This window comes from Sturnira hondurensis, unplaced genomic scaffold, assembly GCF_014824575.4.
Source record: "Sturnira hondurensis isolate 20B ecotype Veracruz unplaced genomic scaffold, ASM1482457v3 Scaffold0001918, whole genome shotgun sequence".
NCBI classification, from domain to species: domain Eukaryota; kingdom Metazoa; phylum Chordata; class Mammalia; order Chiroptera; family Phyllostomidae; genus Sturnira; species Sturnira hondurensis.
In genome coordinates this window covers 1,720,417-1,738,577 of record NW_028074549.1, presented here as the reverse complement: position 1 = coordinate 1,738,577, position 18,161 = coordinate 1,720,417, and the positions used below count along the sequence as shown (strand labels likewise).

Sequence of the window (18,161 nt, the reverse complement as noted above, 5' to 3'; positions counted from 1 at the left end):
TGTTCTTGGGTCTTTGAAGCTGCTGCCCCAGTGCTGGAGCTCAGAAAAGTCCGAGTTTAGGGGGCCATTTAAGAGGAATGCCTGGGACTCGAAGACCCCTTTATCTCACTCAGCTACAATGTCTGCTGGTTTTTACAGCCAGAAATTATGGGGACTTCTCTTCCTGGCACTGGAATCCATGGCTGGGGAGCCTCGTGTGGGGCTGGAACCCTTACTTCTCAGCTGGCACCTCTGCAATTGAGATATTCCTGCTGTTTTTTTTTACTGCCACGTGGGTTGAGATCAGCTCATTCTATGTCTCTGCCCCTCCTACCAATCTCAGTGTAGCTTCTTTTTTCTATCTTTATTTTTATGACTTTTGTTCAGCCAGATTTCAGGTATGTCTCAATGACTGTTTTTCTGTAGGTTAACTGTAATTCTGATGTGAGTGTGGCAGGTTCCAAGTATTGCATTTACCTATTGCCATCTTGACCAGAAGCCTAATGTTTTTTAAATTACCTGCATAGATTTATTCAATATATTAAAATGAAAAAAGTTTTGTTAGTTATACCTACATGATCTACTTACTGCCACCTTAAAGAACAGACATAAAGTATGATTTTTAGAATACTGTATAGAAGTCATAACAATTAAATGGAATGTATTTAGGTTAAAAGAGATTTTTAAAAATATACATATATTTTTAATCCTCGCCTGAGGATTTTATTTTGATTTTAGAGTGAGTACGGGAGAGAAAGAAACATCAATCCACTGCCTCCTGCATTCGCCCTGATGGGGGACTGAATCCACAACCTAGGTATTTGCCTGACCGAGAATCAAACCTACAACCTTTTGGTATTCCAGATGACATTCCAACCAGCTGAGCCACCTGGCCAGGGGAGGTTAAAAGAGGTTTTAAAAGACATGAAAGCCAATAGTGGTATATGGAATTAGTATGAATTCTGATTCAAACAAATTTTAATAGAAAGTAATGAGAGTTTGAAATTTGAATGTTTCTATGTTTGACTATTTAAGAAATTATTACTATTATGTTTGATAATGGTTTTTGGTTATTTTTCCCTTGCTAACTTTTTGTTATAATCAATCATATTTTTAATAGTCTAGAATATTTAAATTTAAATTTACACTCTGGATCATTAATGATATTGCGCATTGTGGTTATGTTTTGAAGAAGGATTCCTGTCTTTCAGAGATACACACTGGAACATTTGAAGATTAAAGTATATACTTGAAAATAATACAAAATAGGAATATAGTACACAGGTGGTGGTGTAGATGAAATGAGACTTGGCTATGAGTTGAAATGGTTGAATCTGTGTGATGAGAACTTGAGAATTCATTATAATCTTATGGTTATTTTGGCATATATTATTTTGGGAAATTTCCAGAAATAAAAATACGAAAGATATAATAGAGGTTAAATCGACCTTTTGCAATATGATCTAAGACTCTAACTCCCACTTCTTACATGTTTCTGTAGGAATGTTTTTTACAGTTATTTTTTATCTGAATGCAATTTTGGAAGACAACCCATGTCTAAGTCAAAAACTGCCTCTGTTTTTTTGGTTTTGTTTTTTTAATCTAAAATATTTTAGTTGTAATCTTTTTGTACCAAATCTTGTACCAGAGTTCCTTTGGGTTGGCTAAGAATTTTGTCTGGTTTTTTAAATTTTATTTTATTGCCTTAAGATGGCTCTAATAGCTCTTAGTTGTCTTTAACTTTATTCGAAACAATTTTGTTAGATTGTATCATGAGAGCTGTCATATCAGTGTGCATTTAAACGACACTTACCAAAACTGATAAATTTATGTGTGGCCATTTTAATATTGAAAATGGAAGAAAATATGCAACATTTTTGGCATATTATGCTTTGTTGTTTCAAAAAAGGTAAAAATGCAGATAAAAATGCAAAAAAAAGATTTGTACAGTGTATGGAGTACGTGCTGTGACTGATCTAACATGTCAGAAGTGGCTTGCAGAGCTTCATGCTAGAGATTTCTTGCTGGATGATGCTCCACAGTCAGGTACACCAGTTGAAGTTGATAGAGATCAAATTAAGACATTAATTGAGGACACTCAGCATTCTACCATGCAGTAGATAGCTGACATACACAAAATATCCAGATCAATAAAGTTACTGGTGAAAATGAAAAATATGTCTATTATTTTATGGAAAAAAAACACATGAAATTTTCTACCAACCCATACTTTGAAGGATCAAAGAATTTAAAAAATTGGGAAGAGAAAGAACAAGAAGCCTAAATTAATCATGTCTTTTCAATGACCAAATTGTCTTATTTTTTTCATTTTGATATCATTCAAAATCACTGATAGCTCTATCTCTCCTCACTATCCTTTCTGTCTTAATTTTGTACAAGTGTAATTTCTTTCATAAATTTTTAAAAAGCACAATTAATCCTTCTATGCGTGAATGAAAGTTTACACTAAGATGTGGAAACTTAGGTGAAACAAAATAATGCATTTACCAAAACTCAATGAAGAACAAGTAGAAGCCTGAATAGACCAATAACAGCAAATGAAATTGAAGCAGTAATCAAAAAACTCCCATCACAGAAAAGCCCCGGACCAGATGGTTTCACAGGAGAATTCTACAAAGCATTTATGGAAGAGCTCACCCCTATTCTTCACAGACTATTCCAAAAATCCAAAATGATGGGAAACTCCCAAACTCTTTTTATGAAGCCAGCGTCATCCTAATTCCAAAACCAGATAGAGACACAACAAAGAAAGAAAACTTTAGGCCAATATCGCTGATGAACATAGATGCTAAAATCCTCAATAAAATATTGGCAAATTGCATCCAATAATACATCAAAAGATCATACACCATGACCAAGTGGGATTCATCCCAGGGATGCAAGGATGGTTCAATATCTGCAAATCAGTAAATGTAATACACCGCATAAAAGCAAAGACAAAAACCACATGGTCATCTCAATAGATACAGAAAAAGCTTTTGATAAGGTTCAACACCCATTTATGATAAAGGTACTCAGCAAAGTGGGAATAGAGGGAGCATTCCTCAATATAATAAAGGCCATATATGAAAGACCTACAGGCAACATCATACTCAATGGGCAAAAACTAAAAGCTTTTCCACTAAGATCAGGAACAAGACAAGGTAGTCCACTTTCACCACTTCTATTCAATATAGTATTGGAAGTTTTAGCCTCAGCGATTAGGCAAGAGAAGGAAATAAAAGGCATTCAAATTGGAAAGAAGGAAACAAAACTGTCACTGTTTGCAGATGACATGATAGTGTACATGGAAAATCCTATAGCCTCTACCAAAAAACTGCTCCAACTAATAAATGAATTTGGCAAAACAGCGGGATACAAAGTCAATATCCAGAAGTCAAAGGCATTTTTGTATACCAGCAATGAAACAGCAGAAGCAGAAATTAAGAAAAAAATCCCATTTGATATAGCAAAAACATAAATATCTGGGAATAAACCTAACCAAGGAGGTAAAAGACCTGTATGCAGAAAACTACACAACACTGAAGACAGAAATCAAGGAAGACACAAACAAATGGAAACATATACCGTGTTCATGGATTGGAAGAATTAGCATCATCAAAATGTCCATACCACCCAAAGCAATTTACAGATTCAATGCAATACCTATTAAAGTACCAATGGCATATTTCACAGACATAGAACAAACACTACAAAAATTTATATGGAACCATAAAGGACCCCTAATAGTAGCCACAATTTTGAGGAAGAAGAACAAAGTAGGAGGGATCACAATACCTGATATCAAACTGTATTACAAGGCCACTGTAATCAAAACAGCCTGGTACTGGCATAAAAACAGGCACATGGACCAATGGAACAGAATAGAGAACTCAGAAATAAACCCAACTCTCTACAGTCAATTAATATTCGACAAAGGGGGCAGTATCATAAAATGGGGTAAAGATAGCCTCTTCAACAAATGGTGTTGGGAGAACTGGACAGCTACATGCAAAAAAATGAAACTCGAGCACCAACTTACACCATACACCAAAATAAACTCAAGGTCGATAAAAGACTTAAATATAAGCCATGACACTATTAAAGTCCTAGAGGAGAACATTGGCAGGAAATCTCAGATATTTCACGCAGCGACCTTTTTACTGATATGTCCCCTAGAGCAAGGACTATAAAGGAAAGAATAAACAAATGGGATCTCATCAAAATAAAAAGCTTCTGCGCAGCTAAAGAAAACAGCATTAAAATAAAAAGACAACCAACTGTATGGGAAAACATATTTGCCAATGATACCTCAGACAAAGGTTTAATCTCCAAAATATACAAAGAACTCACACGACTTCACTCTAAGAAGACAACTAAGCCAATTAAAAAATGGGGAAAGGTCTTGAACAGACACTTCTCCAAGGAGGACATACAGAGGATCCAGAGACACATGAAGAGATGCTCAGTATTGCTTGCTATCAGAGAGATGCAAATTAAAAGCACAATGAGATACCACTTTACACCAGTGAGAATGGCTATCATAAACAAAGCAATAAATAACAAATGTTGGAGAGGGTGTGTGGAAAAGGGGACTCTGGACCACTGTTGGTGGGATTGCAGACTGGTACAACCATTATGCAAAACAGTATGGAATTTTCTCAGAAAACTAAAATTGGACTTGCCTTTTGACCCAGCAATTCCACTGCTAGGGTTGTATCCTAAGAACCCTAAAACACCAATCCCAAAGAACATATGCACCCCAATGTTCATAGCAGCACAATTTACGATAGCCAAGAGTTGGAAGCAACCTAGGTGCCCATCAGTAAATGAATGGATCAAAAAACTGTGGTACATATACACAATGGAATTTTATGCTGCAGAAAGAAAGAAGGAGCTCCTACCTTTTGCAACATCATGGATGGAACTGGAAAGCTGAGTGAAATAAGCCAGGTGTTGAAGGACAAATACCATATGATCTCACCTTTAACCGGAGGGTAAACAACAAAAGAAACAAGCAAGCAAAATATAACCAAAGACACTGAAATAGAGAACAGGCTGACAGTGACCAGAAGGAAGAGGGGAGGTAATTTCAGGGGAAATAGGGGAGGGATTTAGAGGAACATATATAAAGGATACATGGACAACAACTGAGAAAGGTGGAAATGGGAGGGAGGGAGGGAGGGAGCACCGGGGTGGAATGGGATGGGAGTAATAGACAAAAAACTGTACTTGAAAAATAATTAAATAAAAAAATTGGGGAAAAAATATCTTATTTTCTGGAAAGTACAGAAGCATGGTTCACTCTTCTAAAAAAGAGATGGACCCTGGCTGGCGTATCTCAGTGGATTGAGCATGAACGAGCCTGCGAACCAGAGGATCACGGTTCGATTTTCAGTCAGGGCACATGCCTGGGTTGCAAGCTGGTTACCTGCAGGCCAACTCCCAGCAGGGGATGCACAAAAGGCAACCATACATTGATGTTTCTCTCCCTCTCTCCTTCCCCTGTAAAAATAAACAAATAAATGAAAGTAAACATTTCTCAATATTTATTTAAAAACAAACAAATAAATAAATAAGAGATGGAGACACATGGGGTAGAGAGTTACTGAGAGAAATACTGATTGACATTTATTGCAAATTCTAATAACTATTGAATTTGTTGGTGAGTAGATGGGTATTCCTTGTGCTAGTCTTCCTTTTTTTATGGTGTTAAAATCTGTATTACAAAAACTTGAAAAAATAGATATTGAAAAAAGACTAAAGAAATATACCAAAATATTGACAATGGTTATGTCAGCATAATTATAGGTGATTTTCGTATTAATTTAAAAATATTCTGTAATCTCAAAATTTCTCCTAATTGTTACACCTCATTCTAATAGTCAGAAAATGTGAGTATAAAAAGGCAGGCATTAGATTAAATTGTGTGTGAAAAAATAAAAAGCCTTAAACCTAAACAAAACAAAACAAAATAATGCATTTAATTCATATGCATTATTATGAATAATGCATATGAATTAATTTCTCCGGAGAATAGTTGATATCAAACAGTGTTTGCAAGAATTAATTAGTGTTAGAAAACATGTAAAAAACCTAATATCTTTTTATGTGAAATATTTTGTATGTTTCTGATTAAAAATGACAGGATGATTTTACAGATTTATTTCTGTGACTTACGTCTTAGGAAATTCCACTGCAGGTGATTTAAAGCAGCCTTTTTTAAATATAGTATAGTCACGTTTAGAAGATAAAAAAATCCAAAAGTTTAAAAAGTAAAATACAAGTTTAAATTAGAAAAATTCATTTTAGGATATCAGTTTGTAAGATGAATTAGTAATTTGGATAAGGTCCAAATTCAAGAAAAATTTATTGAAATTTCTCTGAAAAGGTATTTAAATAGTCGATAAGCCAAATGTGACTGTGGTTGCCTAGGGCTTTTCAATACTGACCACTTTTTAAAGTTTGATGAAAGTGGTAAAACCATATCCACATTACAAAAAAAATGGTAAATAGAGAAAATTACTGTAACTCCATCACCTTAATACAATTGCTACAATGATTTAATTGTTTTTACCTAATTTTTTATATGTATATTTTCAAGTACTCCTAAACTCTAAATTTAACTCTTATACTAAAACTCCTTGGAATGTATAGTGGTCTTCTGATTTCAGATATGGCCTTTAACTTCTAGTTTTGTTGAATTAGACAAATGAAAAGAACTGAAAAACACATTGAATTTCTCAGTTGAAACATCAGTATTATTCCTGTGGGTATCTCAATTATGCTATGGTTGTAATCCAAGTAGGATCTTGTCTTGTGTTTTTCCCACATACCTTTAAAGAAGTAGAGATGAAGTTTCAAACACTAAGCCATGTTTATTGTCATGAGCTAGTTATGCTATGTCTAGGCTATATCATAATAGCAGCATTCTTAGAACAGATTCATATAAAGTGGATGGATATGAATGAAGAGATTAAGAAAGAAAAACTGATGGATTATATGAGTGTGGAAGCTAGTATAGATTCAGGATTATAGCAGTGACTGAGAAAACACAGTATTGTTTCTAAACCAGATAGCATTATAGACTGAATGTAGAGACTGAATTGAAGCCTTAACTCCTCAGTGTGATCATTTGGAGGTGGGGCTTTGGGAGGTACTCAGGTTTAGATGAGATCATGAGGGTGGAGCCCCCATAATGGATTAGTGCCCTTATTAGAAGAGTCAAAGAGACCAGAGTTCTCTCTCTTGCCTTGTGAAGATATAATGATAGCCATCTATAGGCCAAGAAGAGAGCATTCAGCAAGAACCTAATAATACTGGTGCATAGATCATGGAATTCCCAGATTCCAGAACTGTTGGAAATAAATTTCTGTTGCTTTAGCCACCCAGTCAATGGTATTTGTTCTAGAGGCTTAAGCTGATTAAGACAGTAATTGGTACCAATAAATGGAGTGCTGCTTTAGAAAAAATGTGAAAATGGCTTTGGAACTGGGTAATGTATACTATAACTGGAAAAGTTTTGAAGCGCTTGCTAGAAAAAGCTGAGATTGCTGTTAAGGGACTGTGATCTCACTGATGATGACCCGTGAGAGCCCTGAATGAAAAGAGGAGAGCCGAAGGGAAAACCTCCATCTTCTAGAGAATACATAAATAATCGTGAACAGGAGAATGTTGGTAGAAATAAGGATTTAAAGGCTATTCTGATGAGTTCTCAGATGGAAATGAGGACTGTTACTGGATAGTTGAGAAAGGCTACCCTTATTATAAAGGAAAAAGGAACTTGGCTGAGCAATATTTATATTCTTGTGTTTTTTGGGGGGCAGAACTTGGGAATGATAAAATTGGGTATTTAGCTGAGGAGGTTTCTAAGCAAAATGTTGAAGGAATGTCTTGGTTCCTTCTAACTGCTTACAGTAAAATGTAAGAGGAGAGAAATTAATTGAAAAGGCTTTGTTAAACAGTAAGAAACCAGAACTTAATGATTTGGAAAATTCCCAGCCTATTCATATTTTAAAAAATTGAGGAGCATGTTTGGAAAGAAATACCAAGAGTGTGGCTGACCAACCACTTATTAAGGATGTTAGCCTGAGCCATGGACCTAATTGTCTCAACAGAAGCCTGGAAAAGAGGTGGGATTATACCACAGCCGGCAGCCTTTCTGTGGGTAAAAGAAACAAAATAGTTTGGAATGAAAGAAGACTGTGAGCATGCAGTATCCTTTAAGAAAAGGAAAGAAGGACCCAAAAGGTGATTCAGAGGTCATCAGGACTGCTATTTCCACCATAGGTCCAGATTGAACAGGGCTGAGGGAAGGCTACTTATACGCAGTTTCAAAGGATAAGACTTTTGTCTAGCTGAGCCACATGGGTGTGTCTCTACCAAGCTGAAGAAGTATCTGTAGGAGTAATGCCATGCCAAGTTGGGTACAGGGAACAGAGTATGAAACCAAAGAGATTATTATCAAGCCTTAATATCTAATGGCACTTGCCTTGTTAGATTTTGGACTTGCTGAGGACCTGTCATTCTTTCTTCCAATTTATTTTTTAAAGTATATTTTATTGATTATGCTATTACAGTTGTCCCAATTTTCCCCCCTTTACCCTCTTCTGCCTGGTACCCTCCTTCCCTCCAGCATTTCCCCCACTTAGTTTCATGTCCATGTATTGCAGATAAAAGTTATTTGGCTTCTCCATTTCCTATACTATTCTTAACATCCCCCTGCATATTTTGTACCTACCAATTATACTTCTTAATCTCTGCGTCTTTTCCCTTACTCTTTCCCTTTCCTGTCCCAGCTAATAACACTCCAGATAATCTCCATGTCTGTAATTCTGTTCCTGTTCTGGTTGTTTGCTTTTTAAAAAAAATTTGCTTGCTTTACTTATTTTCCAAAGATTTTATTTATTTTTAGAGAGAGGGAGAGAAACATCAATGTGTGGTTGCCTCTCGTGCACTCCCTACTGGGGACCTGGCCCACAACCCAGGCATGTGCTCTGACTGGGAGTTTAACCAGTGACTCTGGTTCTCAGGCCGGGATTCAATCCACTGAGCTACACCAGCCAGGGCTGTTTTGTTTTGTTTTATTTTGTTTTTTTAGGTTCAGTTGTTGATAGTCATGAGTTGTGATTTGAGTGTTCATAGTTTTGATCTTCTCTTTCATAAATAAATCTCTTTAACATTTCATAATAATAATAATGAGTTGGTAATGATGAAGTCCTTTAGCTTTTCTTTGTCTGGGAAGCACTTTATCTACCTTTTGATTCTAAATGATAGTTTTGTTTAGGATAGAGTAATCTAGGTTGTAGGTCCTTCCTTTTTATCACTTTGAATACTTCTTGCAAGACCTTTCTTGCCTGCAAAGTTTCTTTTGAGAAATCAGCTGACAGTCCTATGGGAACTTCTCTGTAGGTTAACACTGCTTTTTTTTTTCTAGCTGCTTTTAAGATTCCCTTTTTATCTTTATCTTTAATCTCTGGCATTTTAATTATGCTGTGTCTTGGTGTGTTCCTCTTTGGGTCCAACTTGTTTGGGGCTCCCTGTGCTTCCTGGACCTGTATGTGTATTTCAATTACCAAATTAGGGAAGTTTGTTTCATTATTATTATTATTTTGAAATAAGTTCAGTTTCTTGCTGTTCCTCCTCCTCTTCTGGAAGCCCTGTGACTTAGATGTTGGCATGTTTGGAGAGGTCCCAAAAGCTTCTTATACCATCCTTGCTTTTTTGAATTCCTTGTTTCTTTGTTGTTTTGGTTGAGTCTTATTTCTTCCTTATGTTCCAAATTGTTGATTTGAATCCCGACTTCCTTTCTTCACTGTTGATTCCTTCTTTATTTGTCTTTATTTCACTTAGTGTAACCTCCCATTTCTTCCTTTATGTCATCGACTGACTCAATCAGTTCTCTGAGCATCCTGATCACCAGTGTTTTGAACTTTGCGTCTGATAAATTGGCTATCTCCATTTCACTTAGTTCTTTTCATGGGGCTTTATTCTCTTCTTTCATTTGGGTCGTATTTCTTTGTCTTCTCAATTTGGCAGCCATGCTGTATTTGTTTCTGTATTAGGAAGTGTTGGTTTGACTCCCTGTCTTAGTGCACCTGTTAAATTGTGTGAGGCAGAGCCTTTGGTAAATGCCAGGGCAACCCACTCACTACTTCAAGGCTCTGTGTGAGGGGAGGGTTCAGAGAGCACAATGCCACTGCCTGCCTCCTGGAGGTTTGCTTGGCACTCGCCCATTTCCAGTCACTTCACCTACTTCTCGTGCATGACTGACACCCTTCTGGCTGTTGCCATGGTGGTGGATCCCAGTGTGGATGAGTTTGCATGTGTTCTAAGTCTGTGCAGGCCCTTTAAACGGTCTCTCCTGAAAAACTGATAGTTCTGGGTGTTTTTTGTTTTGAGGTTTAGTTTTAATTCTTGTGGTTGTGTGTGGAGGCGAAGTGTGTCTCTGCCTATGCCTCCCCCTGACCAGAAGCCCTTTCTTCTGATTTCTGATTTTGGCCTGTCCCACCATTGTATTTTGGAAGCATAGAACTTGTCTCGTTTCACAGGTTCATATCTGGAGAGGAATTTTGCCCCAGGATGAATCGTATCCAAGTCTCACCTAAATCTGATTTAGCTAAAATTTTAGACATTAGAGTTTATGTTAACATAATTAAGACTTCTGTTGGGCCCTGAATGGTGTAGCTCAGTGGATTAAGTGCTAGCCTGTGAGGCAAGGGGTCATGGTTTCAATTCTAAGTTGGAGAGTATGCCTGGGTAGAGGGCCAGGTCCCCAGTGGGGGGTGTACAACCACACATTGATGTTTCTCTCCCTCTCTTTCTCCCTCCATTCCCCTCTTTCTAAAAATAAATAAATAAAAGACTTTTGTTGGGATGGAATGAACGTATTTTGCATGCAAGAAGGACATGAATTTTGGGGGCCAGTAAAAGAATGTATGGAATAAATACCTTTCCTTCTGAAATGGGTAAGTCAGATACTTAAGAGATAATTAAGTTTAAATGAGGTCACGAGTTAATTAGGTTTAGGTGAAGTCACAAGTGTAGAACTCCCATGATGATTAGTACCGTTATTATCTAAGAAGAGGGAAGAGAGAACAGAACTCCCCATTTCTTGTTCATGTGAGGGTGTAGCAATAAGGTGGCTCTTATTTAGCAAGCCACAAAGAGGGCCATCACCAAGAACCTGATGATGCTCTTACCCAGATCTTGAAATTCCCAAACCTCAGAACCATGAGAAATAACCATCTGTTGTTTAAGCTGCCCAGTTTGTGGTATTTTATAGCAACTAGAGCAAAGTTTGCAAATATTTTCTTCCTTTCCTTAGGGTGCATTTCACTATGTTGAGTGTGTTCAAAAGTTTTCAAGTTTGATGTAGTCTAAATTGCCTATTTTTTTCTAATCCTCACCCAAGGATATGTTTATTACTGATTTTAGAGAGAGGAAGAGAGAGAGAAGGAGAGAAATGTTGATGTGAGAGAGAAACATTGATTGGTTGCCTCACATACATGGGCCAAGTGGGTATTGAGCCCACAACCTAGGCATGTACCTTGTCCAGGGCTTGAACCTGCAGCCTTTTGATATACAGGACAACACTCCAACCAATTGAACGACCTGGTCAGGGCTCATTTGTCTATTTTTGCTTTCATGATATTTGCTTTTGTTGTCATGTCTTACATATCATTAACAAGACCAATGCCATAAAGCTTTTCCTCTGTTTTTTTCTTGAAGTTTTATAACTTTGGGTCTTACACTTAGATTTTAAGTTAATTTTGTGTATTCTGACTTTCTTTTGGGAAAAAAAAGCAGTTTTTCCATCACTATTTGTTGACAAGACTGTCCATTGTGTGGTTTTGACAGTTTTGTTAATCATTTGACCATAGGCATGAGTGTATTTGTGGCCCCTCTATTCTTTTTTGTTGGTGTATTTGTCTTGTCTTTATGCCATTACCACACTGGTTTGATTACCTTGGCTTTGTAATATGTTTTTAAATCGGGAAATTTGAGTCTTCAAATTTTGTTTTTCTTTTTCAAAATTGTTTTGCCTATTCAGGGGACCCTTGACATGCTATATAAATTTTAGAATGAATTTTTCTACTTCTGCAAAGAAAAAAGTGCTATCTAGATTTTGACAGGGATTGCATTGAGTTTGTAGATTGCTTTGGTTTGTATGGGCTTAACAGTGTTGTCTTCCAGTCTGTCAACGCAGGATGTCATTCCAGAATGTCCTCTTTAATTTCTTTTAGCAATACTTTGCCAGTTTTCAGTATACGAATCTTTCACTTCCTTATTAGATTTATTTCTGAGTATTGTATTTGTTTTGATGCAATTGTAAATGGATTTTTTTCTTAATTTCCTCTTCAGATTATTTGGTTAGTGTATAGAAAGGCATCTGATTGTTGCATGTTGATTTTTATATCTTGCATTTTCACTAAATTTGTTGAATGGATCTAACATTTTTTTTTAATCTTTAGAATTTTCTACATATAAGATGATTTATATGAACAGGGATCATTTTACTTTTTCCTTTCCAATTTGGATGTCTTTCATTTCTTTTTCAGGCCTAATTGCCCTGGCTAGGACTTCTAGTACTATGAATGGATGTGACAAGAGAGTGGGCATCTGGTCTTGTTCCCAGTCTTAGAAGAAAAGTTTTCAGTTTTTCAGCACTGAGTATGATATTATCTGTGGGGTTTTAATGTGTGGTCTTTAATATGTTGAGATAGTTTTCTTTTATTCATAGTTTATTGAGTGTTATTTTTTTAATCAGGAAGGGCATTAAATCTTATCAAATGCTTTTTCTGCATCACTTAAGACAATCATGAGCCCTGGCTGGTGTAGCTCAGTGGATTGAGCGTAGGCCTGTGAACCAGAGGATCGCGGTTCAATTCCCAGTCAGGGCACATGCCTGGGTTGCAGGAGGGTTCCCTGCAGGCCAACTCCCAACAGGGGACACACACAAGGCAACCATACATTGATGTTTCTCTCCCTCTCTCCTTCCCCTCTAGAGATAAATAAATAAATAAATAAAATCTTTAAAAAGCCTCAAAAAAAGAGACAATCATGTCATTTTAGCTTTAAGAAATAATTTTACTGAAGTGTACACAGAGAAGTATATAGATAGGGTGGGGCAAAAGTAGTTTTACAGTTTTGAGTACATGAAACAGTTTATTCTTGTATTATTATTTATTAATTATTATATTGTTTACCATAAGAACCACTTAAACTTACTTTGCCCCACTCTCTATATCAGTGTACAGCTCAATGCATAATGCAGTGGCAATTAACACATAACAGTGTCACAAGTCAAGACATAGAACAGTACTCGCACCCTGTAAACTGCCTTCATGCCCCTTCCAATCTCTACTCTTTCTTCCTCTCCAAAGGCAATTGCTGTCCTGACTTTTAATACTATAGATTGGTTTCATTGGCTTTGGAACTTTCTATTATAAAATGGTTGTATAGTATGCATTCTTCTGAGTCTGTTTTTCCCTTACTTTTATTTGTGAAATTTGTGTTGTTCCCTGTATCACTAGTTCATTAATTTTCATTGTTGTATAGTTGTCCACTTGGATGAATCAGATACAGTTACCATTTACTTTGGATTATTGTTTCGGGTAGTTATAGTCTTGGGCTATTAGAGAATAATGCTGCTGTACACCTTCATGTACTTCTCTGTTGGTGCACATGTGTGTGCATTTCTTTTTGGTATTCAGTAGGAGTCTAATACTTGAATCACAACTGAATCATAAAATATTTATGTGTTCACCCTGGGTAGATAATATTAAATTGGTGTCCAAGGTGATTTTGAGTTTTCATTCTATATGAAATATTAGAATATGCCAGTATTAAATATGCCAGTCACTAATGTTTAATATTGTCAGTCTCTTTTGTTTTTATCATCCTATTATGTGGTAGTATTATATGATTTTTAATTAGCTTGTTCCTAGTAATTAGTTAATTTGAGAATCTTTTTACATATTTACATATAAAAAGCTGTCTTGAGTTTATACTTTTGTGAAGAGTATATTCAAGTCCCTCGACATTTTTTATTGTTTAAAAATCAATTTGTAGGAAGTCTGTATATAAGGGGGACACCCCAAAAAACTTGAATTTATTTATAAAAATTGTGTATTTATTCCTACATGTTTAAACTTTTGTCAACTTCAAAGTACTCTCCATTCAACAAAATACACCTATCAAGACTTTTTTTGCACTGCTCAAGACAATTTGTGAACTCATCAATTTTGATGCCTTTTAAGTCCTTGTGCTGTTTTTTGCTTCTCCTGTTCCACATTGGGAACACTTTTCCCTTTGAGGATTATTTTCTTCTCGGTAAACAAAAAAAGATCACCTGGGAAGAGATAGGGTGAATAGGGAGGTTGGGGCATGGGAGTTGTGTCCATTTGGTCAAAAGCAGTTGAACACCAAGTGCTGTGTGTGTGGGCAGGTGCTCTTGTAAATCACCAATCATGAAATGGGCAAACCCTTGGAAAGAGTCTTCAAAAAAAAATTACTGAAGGTGAATGCAGCTTCTCACAACAATGCTAGCTGGTGTGCTGATACGGATGGGTTCCTAGAACACTCACCTAGTAGGGGTGCCTTGTAGTAAAAGGGACCCACCCTCCAGATGGTAATTCTGGATTTTTTGGGGTCCCTCCTCATGTATTCTAAATATGTGGTATTTTTCAGTTATATATGTGGTAAATATATTTGTCTGACTTATTCTCTTAAAGAAATTTTTAATATATTTTATTGATTATGCCATTACAGTTGTCCCCTTTTCCCCCTTCATTCCCTCCACCCTGCACACCCCCTCCCATCCACCTTACCTCATTTTAGTTCACGTCCCTGTGTCGTAAGTTCTTTAGCTTCTGCATTTCCCACACTACTCTTGCCCTCCCCTTATTTTCTCCTCACTGTCTGTGCTACTTATTCTCTGTACCTTCTCCCTCTCTCTCTTCCTCCTACTCCATGTGATCTCTATTTCTGTGTCTCCGCTCCTGTTTTAGGTGTTTGCTTAGTTTGCTTGTGTTTTAGGTGTGGTGGTTAATAACTGTGAGTTTGCTGTCCATTCACTGTTCATATTTTTTATCTTCTTTTTCTTAGAGAAGTCCCTTTAATATTTCATATAATAAGGGCTTGGTGATGATGAACTCCTTCAACTTGACCTGATCTGAGAAGCACGTTATCTGCCTTTCCATTTTAAATGAAAGCTTTGCTGGATAGAGCAATCTTGGATGTAGGTCCTTGCCTTTCATGACTTCAAATATTTCTTTCTGGTCCCTTCTTGCCTGCAAGGTTTCTTTTGAGAAATCAACTGACAGTCTGATGGGAACTCCTTTGTAGGTAACTGTCCCCTAAACTTTTGCTGCTTCTAGAATTCTCTCCTTCATTTTAATCTTGGGTAACATAATTATAATGTGCCTTGGTGTGTTCCTTCTTGGATCCAACTTCTCTGGAACTCTCTGAGCTTCCTGGACTTCTTGGAAGTCTATTTCCTTTCCTAGATTGGGGAAGTTCTCCTTTATTATTTGTTCAAGTAAGTTTTCCACTCGTGGCTGTTTCTTTTCCCCTTCTGGTACCCCTATAATTTGGATGTTGGAACATTTAAAGAAGTCCTGGAGGTTCGTAAGCCTCTCCTCATTTTTTTGAATTCTTGTTTGTTCATTCTTTTCTGTTTGTTTCTTCCTTCCTTCTGGTCCACTCCATTGAATTGAGTCCCAGTTTTCTTTCTATCACTATTGGATACCTGTGCATTTTCCTTCATTTCACTTAGTATAGCCTTCATTTTTCATCTAATTTGCAAACCAAATCAACCAGTTCTGTGAGCATCCTAATCACCAGTGTTCTGAACTGTGCATCTGATAGGTTGGCTATCCCTTGGATGCTTAAAAGTATTGGCTCTGGGGCTTTGATTTGTTCTTCTGATTGAGCCATTTTTGGTCAGGTCACATGAGTGGCGGAGCCTTAGGTGTTCACCTGGGCTGGGCAACCCACGTGGCTGGGTTGTAACGCTGTATGTGGGGGCGGGGTCAGAGAGGGAGCATTGGCGCTTATTCTGCGCTCTCTTTCATTTCGGTCCCCTGTGCTACTTCCGATAAGCAAATTGGGTCCTTCCGTTGCTGGTACCTGGGTGGGTGGGCTTGTGTACCTTTGAGGACCCTGTGGGTCTCCATCGAACTCTCCCGTGAGGCTGGGAGCCTCTCCTGGCACCTTAACCCCCGAAAGTTTTTTTCAGTCGGTGCTTTTAGGCTTTATTTCCCATCTCTGGGGCCCTGGGTTGTGCAGTGTGTCTCTCCGCCCATTTTTTGCCTGGTTTATCTGCGCGCAACTGTGTGTCCAAGGTCAGCCAGCTGCCTTGCCTGTCTCACTGTGTTGGGTCTGCTGTTTCCTCCCCGTGCCTGGGTCTGCCAACCACCACTTTTTCCTGCCTTGGCCCCTCTCCACTTGCTGCTGACTCTGCCCCTCTTACCAGTCTGGATGAATGGTTTGTTGTTGTCAGACTTCAGTACATTTCAATTTTCTGTCTGTTCTGATTGTGCTTTTGTTTCTAAATCTTTGTTGTCCTTAAATTTGGTTATGCTAGGATGCACAGTGTCTCCATATACACCTCCATCTTTGCTGGAAGTTAAAGATATTTCTTAATGAGAGATCTTAATTTTATTGAAGTTTAACCTATCATTTTTTCCCTCTGTGATTTAAGAAATGTAAGTTGTACCATGTTTGAAAGATCTTTCTAAATTCTACAGTTATGAAGATGTTCTTTTGTGGTTTTTTAGAAGCTTTTTTGTTTTATGTTTACATTCAGATCTGCAACCTGGCATTAATATTTAAAAAATATTGTTTAATTTGACATTATTTAAAATTTCAAACTTAGAGAACATTGCAAGAATACTACAAAAAGTTCAGCTTTTCTTCCCTCGAATTCCTGAAAATTTTTAAAATTACATATTATTGATTATGCTCTTACAGTTGTCCCATTTTATTCTCTCCTTTATTCTCCTCCACTTTGTACCCTCCTACTCCCACTAGAATCCTCCCACTTTAGTTCATGTCCATGGGTCATAGTTTTGAGTTCTTTGGCTTCTTCATTTCCCATACTATTCTTAACCTCCCTTTGTCTATTTTTTATCTACCATTTATGCTTTTTATACCCTGTACCTTTTCCCCCATTCTCCCCCCACTGATAACCCTCCGAGTGATCTCCATTTCTGTCCATCTGTTCCGGATCTAGTTGTTTGCTTAGTTTGTTTTTGTTTTTAGATTTGGTTGTTGATAGTTCTAAGTTTGTGGTCTTTTACTGTTCATAGTTTTGATCTTCTTTTTCTTCGATAAGTCCCTTGGACATTTCACGTAATAAGGGCGTGGTGATGATGAACTCTTTTAACTTGACTTTATCTGGAAAGCACTTCCATTCTAAATGATAGTTTTGCTGGATAGAGTAATCTTGGGTGTAGGTCCTTGCCTTTCATGACTTTGCGTTCTTTTTACCAGTCCCTTCTTGCCTATAAGATTTCTTTTAAAAAATCAGTTGATAATCTTATGGTGGAGCCTTAGGTTTTCGATAGGGCAGGGCTAGCTCTAGTGCTATATGTACGGGAGAAGTCAGAGAGGGAACAGTGCCACTTGCTTGGCTCTTGGCTGGCTTTCAGTCACTGCCTCTACTACCCACAGGCAAAGAAGACCCTCCTGGTGCTGATTCCTGGGTAGGTGGGCTTGTGTATGTTCTGGGACCCTGCAGGTCTCTCCAACAAACTCTCCTGTGAGGCTGGGAGTTTCTCCTGCTGCTGCAACCCCCACAGGTTTTTTCAGTCAGAGGTTTTGAGGTTTTATTTCTCCCCCCACGTTGGAACCCCCCACTGGGTTCCTCAGTTTGTCTCGCCCCCCAGTTGTTCTTTCCTGTTTATCCACATGCAAAAGTGGGACAGCCCGACCCGGTTCTCCAGCACTGCCTTGCCTCGAGTCCTCTCCACCCTGGCTTCCCATCTCTGCCCCTCTTACGGGTCTGGATGAATGTTTCTTCTTCAACTCTTCAGTTGTCAGACTTCCATACAGTTCAATTTTCTGGCACTTCTGGCAGTTGCTTATAAATTGTTTTTTTTTTAAATTTGTTGTTGTCCTTCTTTTGGTTGTGCAAGGAGGCGAAGTATCTACCTATGCCTCCATCCAATTCCTGAAAT

At 37.5% G+C, this 18,161-nt stretch overlaps 1 protein-coding gene across 4 annotated transcripts in view; it reads left to right on the top strand.

The window, feature by feature from the left end:
• Nucleotides 1-18,161, top strand: part of FNDC3A (fibronectin type III domain containing 3A) — a 212,789-nt gene that overhangs the window by 25,280 nt on the left and 169,348 nt on the right. Inside the window, exon 1 of one of the 4 annotated variants that reach the window (XM_037037942.1) lies at nt 12,630-12,651. The exons of the other annotated variants lie outside the window; for them this stretch is intronic. The gene's annotated coding sequence lies outside the window, so the exon portion shown is untranslated. Of the gene's footprint in view, nt 1-12,629; nt 12,652-18,161 lie in introns of those variants that run through there. 4 annotated transcript variants of the gene reach the window in all.